Raw genomic sequence first — 10,753 nt, 5'->3', positions numbered from 1 at the left:
AAATTAGCCTGTATCAAAAAGTATCTCTTTAGAAGATAACTATAGGTTACAAAGGTAACTTTACAGGAGAGAAATTTAGCAGACATCACCTTAACAAATTGCTCAAAGTTAACATATTCTTATTAGATTAGGCAATTCTCAATATGATGCAATGAGAAGGGCACAAAACCACATCTGTAGTATTTTTTATCATATATTTTTATTGATTTCACAGAGGAAGGGAGAGAAAAAGAAACATCAATGATGAGAGAGAATCATTGATTGGCTGGCCCCTACTCTTGATTGGTCCCGCAACTCCAGCATGTGCCCTGACTGGGAATGGAACCATGACCTCATGGTTCATAGGTCGATGCTCAACCACTGAGCACACTGGCTGGGCTGTAGTATTCTTGAAAAAAAATGCATAAATTAAATCACAAGGATGTGTTAGAAAAATTCAAAATACAGAATAACGGGCCAGGATCTTCAAAAAATGTCAAGGCCATGCAAGAAAAAAAAAAAAAAAAAAAAAAAGGTGAGAAACTGTCCCAGATTGGAGGAGACGGACGAGACATGACAACTGAATGTAATGTGTGATGTGAAATTGAGTCCTGGTCCAGAGAAAGGACACAAGTGGGACAATGAAATTAGAATACAGTCCATAAACTCGTTAATGGTATTTTATTCATCTTAATTCTTGGCTTTAGCAATTGTACTTCCTCAGCATTTGAGGAAGATGTCTGAAGGGTATACAGGAAGTCTCTACCTTTGCAACTCTTTTGTAAATCTGAAATTATTTCAAAACATAAAGTTAAAACAATTAAAACTTAAAATACAAAATAACATTATCTTAAATTTGTCTCCAAGTGTATAACTATAAAAGCTTGTAGTCTTTATTTTTTAAAATAATCTTCATAACAACTCTATGATGTAGGTAGGGAGGACTTCAGTTTTATGCATGAGACTATTCTGGCATAAAGGAATTAAAAGACTTGCCTTACACTGATGAAAAATTGCTCTGTGAGGTCTTAAACTCAGATCTCAGGATTCCCAATTTAGTATTTTTTTACTTTTATCAGAAACCTTGACTTTGCTGTTTTTCTCTTGCTTCTATCCAATTAACTACCAAATAAAGACAAAATTCCTTCATACTTGGTCATTTGCAATGATGTTCCTTTCCATTCCCAATACCTTCTAGATCAGTGCTTCTCAAACTTGACTCACATTGAAACAAATAACTGGGCAACTTTAATAGCTGATGCCTGTCTCCCACCTCCAGAGAGTCTGATTAATTGGTCTGAGATATGGTCTGGGCTTCACAAGTTCTAAGAGCATCCCAGGGGATTCCACTGTGTGACCAAGTTTGAGAACCATTACACTACAGAAAAAATTGTTTAGCCCTGGCCAGTTTAACCCTAGCCTGATAGAGTGTCAGCCTACAAACTGAAGGGTCCTGGGTTCGATTCCGGTCAAGGGCACATGCCCAGGTTGCAGGCTCAATCCCTAGTGGGGGGTTGGGGGGTGCAGGAGGTAGCTGATCAATGATTGTCTCTAATCATTGATGTTTCTATCTCTCTTTCCCTCTCCCTTTCTCTCTAAAATCAATTTTAAAAATATATTTTTAAATTGTTGAGCCCTAGCAGGTTTGGCTCAGTGGATAGAGCCAGCCTGCAGACTGAAGGGTCCCAGGTTTGATTCTGATCAAGGGCACATACCTCAGTTGCAGGCTCAATCCCTGGCCTTGGTCAGGGTGCATGTGCAATGTTTCTCTCTCACATCCATATTTCTCTCTGTCTCTCCCTCTCCCTTCCACCTCTCTAAAAATCAATGGAAAAATATCCTCACATGAGGATTAAACAATTTTTTTTGTTAAAAAAACAAAACAGAATGTGGGTTATCTAAGGAGAGATGTTCCAAAAATCTGATTGTCAGGACTGATACTGGAGAGGAATTTGGGAGCCATCAACATATGGATGGTAACTAACATCATGGGAGTGGACACATTGCTTTAGGAGAGTCTGCCAAGGAGATATAAAGAAATTTTGCAATAACAAAGAAAATATGGTTACAGAAATATTTTGAGGTTGGAAAAGAAGGAAGGTGAGGGAATTTATGTCAAAGTTGTAGGTCAGAGTTCTGCAGCGCAGCTCAAGCTCCACCTCCTCATTAAGCCTTCCAGCCCTCCTGGATCTCTCTTGCTGCAACTCCAGTACCACTTTTAAAAAATATTTTTTAATTGATTTTTTTTTTTTTTTTTTAAGAGAGAGGAAAGGAGAGGGAGAGAGAAAGAAAAACATCGGAGATTCAGGAAGATGGCGGCGGTATAGGCAGACGCGTCCCAGGTCGTGTCCCTGAGCAAATGGAGTGAGCAGCTGAAACTAGTAACATCCACCCCGAATTGGCGAAATTCCTCAGCGGGCGAGACAGTTTACAGCCGGGAAGAGCAGAACTCCCCTGGAAAGCAGATCCAAGCAACAGCAACCTCCTGAGCACCACACCCTCTGCTGAGGAACAGCAGCTGTACGTGAAACCTCGCCCCACCAGCCAGAAGAGCCACCACAGCTGTGAACAGCACCCACCAGAGGAGTTGCTGCCAACTGAAGAGCAGCTGCTACCGCAACCGCCCGAAGAGGAACCGCAGACCAAGGAGTCACTGCCACCAAGGGAGCAGCCACTGAACGACTCAACGTCTAGATATGTCAGCGAGATCAAACATGGGTAGACAAAGAAACCCCCAAAGGAAAGAGAAGGAGGACTCTCCAGAAAAGCAGCTAAGTAATACAGAGGCATGCAACATGACAGAAAAAGAATTCAGAATAAGGGTCCTAGAGTGCATAAACCGGATGGAGGAAAAAATCGACAACCTCAGCAAGAAGCAAGAAGAAACAGATGAAAAAATCGATAACATATGGAAGAAGCTAGAAGAAACAGATGAAAAAATCGATAACATATGGAAGAAGCTAGAAGAAACAGATGAAAAAATCAACAACTTAAGTAAGACCCAAGAAGATATGAAGAGCGATATAGCTGCAATGAAAAACTCCATTGAAAGTATCAACAGTAGACTAGGAGAAGCGGAGGACCGAATTAGTGATTTAGAAGACAAGGAAGCAAAACACACCCAAAATGTACTGCAATTGGAGAAAAAAATGAAAAGACAGGAGGAGAGCCTAAGGGAGCTTTGGGACAACATGAAACGAAACAACATACGAATAATAGGGGTACCAGAACAACAGAAGGATGAACAAGGATTAGAAAACCTATTAGAAGAAATAATATCAGAAAACTTCCCTGAGGTGGGGAAGAAAAAAGTCACACAAGCCCAGAGAGTCCCAAACAAGGTGAACCCAAAAAGACCCACACCAAGACACATCATAATTACCATGGCAAATGTTCAGGACAAAGAGAGAATCTTACAGGCTGCAAGAGAGAGACGGAAAGTTACATACAAGGGATCTCCCATTAGATTGTCAAATGATTTCTCAACAGAAACACATCAGGCCAGAAAAGAATGGATGGAAATTTACAAAGTGATGCAAAGCAAAGGACTGAATCCAAGAATACTCTATCCAGCAAGGCTATCATTCAAACTTGAAGGGGAAATAAGAAGCTTCACAGACAAAAAAAGGCTAAGGGAGTTTATCACCACCAAGCCAGCAATGCAAGGAATGCTAAAGGGACTGGTATAAAAATAAGAAATAAAAAGCTCAGAAAGAAAACAGCCACACAAAAACAGAAATGCCTACAAACAACTACCTTTCAATAATAACTTTAAACGTAAACGGACTAAATGCTCCAAACAAAAGACATCGAGTGGCTGAATGGATAAAAAAACATGACCCATACATCTGCTGTCTACAAGAAACCCACCTCATTAGAAGGGACTCACACAGACTGAAAGTGAAAGGATGGAAAAATATCTTTCAGGCAAATGGAAAGGAAAAGAAAGCTGGGGTAGCAATACTTATATCGGACAAAATAGACCTCAAAGTGAAGGCCATAACAAGAGATAAGGAAGGCCACTTCATAATACTAAAGGGATCAATACAACAAGAAGATATAATCCTGGTAAACATATATGCACCCAATGCAGGAGCACCTAAATTCATAAAAAAACTCCTGGAAGATATCAAAGGAGACATCGACAACAATACAATCATAGTAGGGGACTTTAATACACCACTGACAGCACTGGATAAGTCCTCTAGACAAATAATCAGCAAAGATACAGCAATCCTAAATGACTCACTAGATCAGATGGACTTAATAGACATCTTCAGAACACTTCACCCGAAAGCCAGGGAATATACATTCTACTCAAATGCTCATAGGACATATTCAAAAATAGACCATATATTGGGTCACAAGCAAAGTATCCCCAAATTCAAGAAAATTGAAATCATAAAAAGCGTCTTCGCAGACCACGATGGCATAATATTAGAAATAAACTACAATAAAAACAACCCAAAATACTCAAACACCTGGAAGCTGAATAGCATGCTATTAAATATTGATTGGGTTACCAATGAAATCAAAGAAGAAATTCGAAACATCCTGGAAACTAATGACAATGAAAACACAACAATCCAAAACCTATGGGACACAATGAAAGCAGTCCTGAGAGGGAAGTTTATAGCTCTACAGGCCTATCTCAAAAAACAAGAAAAAATGGTAGTAAATCATCTAACTCTACAACTCAAAGAATTAGAAAGAGAGCAACAAGAAAACCCCAGAGTGAGCAGAAGGAAGGAGATAATAAAGATTAGAGCAGAAATAAATGACATAGAGACCAAAAAAACAATACAGAAAATCAATGAAACCAAGAGCTGGTTCTTTGAAAGGATAAACAAGATTGACAAACCTCTAGCCAGACTCACCAAGAAGCAAAGAGAGAGGACCCAAATAAACAAAATCAGAAACGATAGAGGCGAAATAACAACAGACCCCACAGAAATACAAATGATTGTTAAAAAATACTATGGACAGCTCTACTCCAACAAACTAGACAACCTGGAGGAAATGGACAAATTCCTAGAAAAATACAACATTCCAAAACTCAATCAGGAAGAATCTAAAAATCTCAACAGGCCAATAACTATGGAAGAAATTGAAGCAGTCATCAAAAAGCTTCCAGCAAACAAAAGCCCAGGACCAGACGGCTTCACAGGGGAGTTTTACCAAACATTCAAGGAAGAACTAAAACCTATCCTCCTCAGACTACTACAAAAAATTCAAGAGGAAGGAACACTTCCAAGCTCATTCTATGAAGCCAGCATCACCCTAATACCAAAACCAGGTAAAGACCACACAATGAAAGAGAATTACAGGCCAATATCCCTCATGAACATAGATGCCAAAATCCTCAACAAAATCTTAGCAAATCGGATCCAGCAGTACATCAGAAAGATCATACACCATGACCAAGTAGGATTTATCCCAGGGATGCAAGGATGGTACAATATCCGCAAATCAATAAACGTGATACATCACATAAACAAATTGAAAGAAAAAAACCACATGGTCATATCAATTGATGCAGAAAAAGCATTTGACAAAATTCAACACCCATTTTTGATAAAAGCTCTCAGCAAGGTGGGAGTAGAAGGATCATACCTCAACATAATAAAAGCCATATATGACAGGCCCACAGCCAACATCATACTCAATGGACAAAAACTAACACCATTTCCCCTAAGAACAGGAACAAGACAGGGATGCCCCCTCTCACCACTCCTGTTCAACATAGTACTGGAAGTGTTAGCCATTGCAATTCGGCAAGAAGAAGAAATAAAAGGCATCCAAATTGGAAAAGAGGAAGTAAAACTGTCCTTATTTGCAGACGACATGATATTATACATACAAAACCCTAGAGACTCCATCAAAAAGCTACTGGACTTAATACATGAATTTGGCAATGTAGCAGGATACAAAATTAACCCCAAGAAATCCAAGGCATTTCTATACACCAATAGTGAACTTTCAGAAAGAGAGACTATAAAAACAATCCCGTTTACCATCGCACCAAAAAAATTAAGCTACCTAGGAATAAACTTAACTAAAGAGGTAAAAGACCTCTACTCAGAAAACTACAGGACGTTGAAAAAAGATATAGAGGAAGACATAAACAGATGGAAGAACATACCGTGTTCATGGATTGGTAGAATCAACATCATTAAAATGTCCATACTACCCAAAGCAATCTATAAATTCAACGCACTTCCCATTAAAATACCAATGGCATACTTCAGAGATCTAGAACGAACTCTCCAAAAATTCATCTGGAATAAAAAAAGACCTCGAATAGCTGCAGCAATCCTGAAAAAGACCAAAGTAGGTGGGATCTCAATACCAGATATCAAGATGTATTACAAAGCCACTGTTCTCAAAACTGCCTGGTACTGGCACAAGAATAGGCATATAGATCAATGGAATAGAATAGAGAGCCCAGAAATCGGCCCGAACCAATATGCTCAATTAATATTTGACAAAGGAGGCAAGAACATACAATGGAGCCAAGATAGTCTCTTCAATAAATGGTGCTGGGAAAATTGGACAGATATATGCAAGAAAATGAAACTAGACCACCAACTTACACCATACACAAGAATAAACTCAAAATGGATAAAGGACTTAAATGTACGACAGGAAACTATAAAAATTCTAGAAGAATCCAAAGGCAACAAAATCTCAGACATATGCTGAAGCAATTTCTTCACTGATACAGCTCCTAGGGCACTTGAAACTAAAGAGAAAATGAACAAATGGGACTACATCAAAATAAAAAGCTTCTGCACAGCAAAAGAAACCATCAACAAAACAACGAGAAAACCCACTGTGTGGGAAAACATATTTGCCAATGTCATATCCGATAAGGGCCTAATCTCCAAAATTTATAGGGAACTCATACAACTTAACAAAAGGAAGATAAACAATCCAATCAAAAAATGGGCAAAGGACCTAAATAGACACCTTTCAAAAGAGGACATTCAGAAAGCCAAGAGACATATGAAAACATGCTCAAAGTCACTAATCATCCGAGAGATGCAAATCAAAACAACAATGAGGTACCATCTCACACCTGTCAGACTGGCTATCATCAACAAATCAACAAACGACAAGTGCTGGAGAGGATGTGGAGAAAAAGGAACACTTGTGCACTGCTGGTGGGAATGCAGACTGGTGCAGCCACTATGGAAGACAGTATGGAGTTTCCTCAAAAAACTACAAATGGAACTCCCATTTGACCCTGTGATCCCACTTCTAGGAATATATCCCAAGAAACCAGAAACACCAATCAGAAAGGATATATGCACCCCTATGTTCATAGCAGCACAATTCACCATAGCTAAGATCTGGAAACAGCCTAAGTGCCCATCAGTAGATGAATGGATTAGAAAACTGTGGTACATCTACACGATGGAATACTATGCTGCTCTAAAAAGGAAGGAACTCTTACCATTTGCAACGTCATGGATGGAACTGGAGAGCATTATGCTAAGTGAAATAAGCCAGTCAATGAAGGAAAAATACCACATGATCTCACTCATTCATGGATAATAGAGACCATTATAAACTTTTGAACAATAATAGATACAGAGGCAGAGCTGCCTCAAACAGATTGTCAAACTGCAGCAGGAAGGCCGGGGAGGGTTGCGGGGCAGGAGGTAGGGGGGTAAGAGATCAACTAAAGGACTTGTATGCATGCATAGAAGTATAACCAGTGGACATAAGACATGGGGGGATAGGGGAGGCTAGGGGACTGTCTAGGGCGGGGGGATAAAATGGACACATATGTAATACCCTTTGTAATACTTTAAGCAATAAAAAAAAAAAAAAAAAAGAAAAAAAAAAGAAAGAAAAAAAAAAAAAAAAGAAAAACATCGATGTGAGAGTGGAACATCATGTGAGAGCAGAGCATCGGCTGCACCCCCCCCCCCCCCACCGGGGATCAATCCCTAAACCCAGGCCTGTGCCCAACCCAAAATCGAACCAGCAACCTTTTGATGCACTGGAGGACACCCAACAAGTTGAGCCGCACTGGCCAGGGCTCCAGTACCACTTTTATACTCACTATCTCACTGTGTATCTTTTTCATATCCACAGCGATACTTGGCATAGGACTAAACCCAGGGTTTAGTAATCCTTGTTCACTGGAGGATTATAAAAACAACTTTCCACATCACCAACAAGCATGGGGTTCTTGGGGAAAATTTGTCTGCCAATTGGTTCCTCCTCATTGTGATGGAAGAGAATTTTCCCTGAGACCAGCCTCTTTCTTAGCTGACTGTGGTTCATGAGAAACTATCAGCCAATCTTTGTTTGGCCCGCTCTTCTTTTACAACTTCTTCTTTTCCAACCCTTCAGGTCTTTGTCCTATAAATTCGTGGAAAAACTGTTGGCAAGTGGTCAGCAATTGGACCTTTGAAAAACAGTACCATTACCCCTGCCCCACTCCTCCCAGCCCCACCCCCAGGCAGTGAATAAGAAAAAGGAATAACTGTGTCACTCCTGGCTTCTAGTTGCTCATCTTGCTCTGAAATTGGAGGCCTTTGGGGCTGAAAGAAATTGGACAAAGTGTGCTGAGTAGCCTAATAGAGTGATTCTTTTTCTGAAAAGTCCCTATTGCGGAAAAATAAAATTATGTGTTTAATTTCTGAAACCTGATGCCTGATTTGCCTTGGCAGCCACTCTCCTGGACTTGGCCGAGAGTCCGGCAACACTACTACACTGATTAATACCAGCTCAACTTGCTCCCTAGAGAAGAAGAGCAGTATTTACTTGACCGTTTTCTTAAACCCTTTTTAATTTATGTGTATTTTAGCGCGCTCTTATTGGCTTCAACATGCTGTAACTCTGACTACTGGCCCCAGTGAAGCCTTAGAAAAGACTGTTCTGCTCTGTGCACTCACATCCCCATCACAAAACAAGATTTTGTCTTACCCGGTGATTAGAAACAATAGGTCACATTCTGTTCCTTCTGGGGTGGGCAGGTTCTAAGTATACTTTTGTACCCTGCTGGTCTTCAGGCCACTGATAGAAAGGGAAGGAGGTGATATTTCCCAGAATTCAAAAAGAACTGTCTGCACTATTCTTTCCTCCCTCGAAACCTTCCTCCCTTCCTTCCAGCCCCCTTTGGATGGTGACCCCTTGACTCACTCGGCCCCTCCCTTGCAAAGCCCACAGGGATATCAGATAGCATTTCTCCGAGGGGATGCAAAGGACTAAGGAAAGGTTGGGCCCCAGACAGTCCCTGACAGGGAAGTGTAAACACAGCTGTGGAGATGGGAGCAAACCGTCCTCCCTCCCCCAGTTCCCACCCAGAAGCAGGGAAAGGCCACCCTGCTGTGGGGAAATAAACAACAAAACAAAGCAAAGCACAATCTAAAAGCCTACATGAAGGTCACCAGAAATGGGGCTGCTGCCCAGGCCTTGGTGGGGCCAGTTCCAGTGCCAGACCCCTCCCTGCACACTTAGAGGCAAAGGCAGCTCCAAAGCCAGTGGAGGCCTGGACATTACTGAGCCTGGAAGCCTGGCTCCGTTTTTGAAGCTGCTCCTCTCCCGGACACTTTGTCCTCGGATCTCAAAAACCTAGCTTTCCACCCCCAGGTACTTAGCTCCCGACCCCTCGTTGCTTAGCGATCATAATAACGCATTCAATTCAGCAAGTAAGAACAGGTCCACAGTAAACCATTGTGGCTGTTATAAGTTTAAACTCTGAGTCTCCAAGCCAAAATATTAGAAAGGGCCTCCTTAGCCTTAATTACAAAATAAATTATTCCAGTAGGAAGGAACTTCCTCTTTGGGGCATTAGTTAGGTGGGATCTATGCCTTGTTTTGCACACACTCTCAAAGCTCCAACCCCACAGCTAGGGTGGTGCTGCCCATTCTCCCTCTCTCAGCATAGTTAATGGCCGGGCCTTGATCCCACAGGACACGCCTTTGGCACAGCACTGCCTGGGAAGTTGCCCTGATTGGGTGGATAGCTAATGAGCTGTGCTTCCTTTCTGGCCATCAGGCTCCTCAACTATAAAACTGCAGAACTAGAAAAATAATAATAGCCTTCAAATACTGACAATTCATTAGGTGCCATACTAAGTGCTTTACAATGGGTCATCTCATTTCATATGAAGTCAGTAAGAGTCTCATCCTCATTTTTACAGCTGAGAAAACTAGGGCCTAAAGGGATTTTGGAACTTGCCCCAAATCACCCAGGTGGTAAGTGGTGTGGCGAAGATTTGAACCCAGGCATTCTGACCCCTAAACCCATGCTCTGAACCACTTCACTCTACCTCTTCCTTTCTCTGAGGTCTTCTAGCTCTGACATCATGATTCTGGATTCTCCCCCATGGCTTTCTGCTCTCACCAGTGGCTCCAGAAAGAGAAATGTGTTTGGGACTCAACTCTGCAAGTCCAGAGAAAAGCAACTCCTGAAAGGCAGGGGCTCCTTACTTCCTCTGTACTGGAGATGCCAATCAAAGTTGGACACTCCATATCAGCAGCGAACAGCCTGTGTGGAAGACAAACAAATCCTAGCCAGACAGGAAAAGGGAGTGCCCCTTTGTTCTCTGACTTCCCCTGCTCTCTTCCCTGGCTTATCAGGAGGGTCCCATACTTCTGATTTGGCCCTTTGAACCCCACGGTGGCTAGGATGGGATAGCAGGCTACGAAAACGCTGGAAGGCTATGAAACTGGAAGGATCCCAGAATATCTTGGAAAAATAGTTGTCATAACTGCGTGTGTTATATACATCATGATTGTGTGAACTCCAAAGGAA

The sequence above is a fragment of the Myotis myotis genome, unplaced genomic scaffold (genome assembly GCF_014108235.1).
Source record: "Myotis myotis isolate mMyoMyo1 unplaced genomic scaffold, mMyoMyo1.p scaffold_m19_p_17, whole genome shotgun sequence".
Lineage (NCBI taxonomy): Eukaryota > Metazoa > Chordata > Mammalia > Chiroptera > Vespertilionidae > Myotis > Myotis myotis.
Note: the sequence above shows the minus strand (reverse complement) of the source record.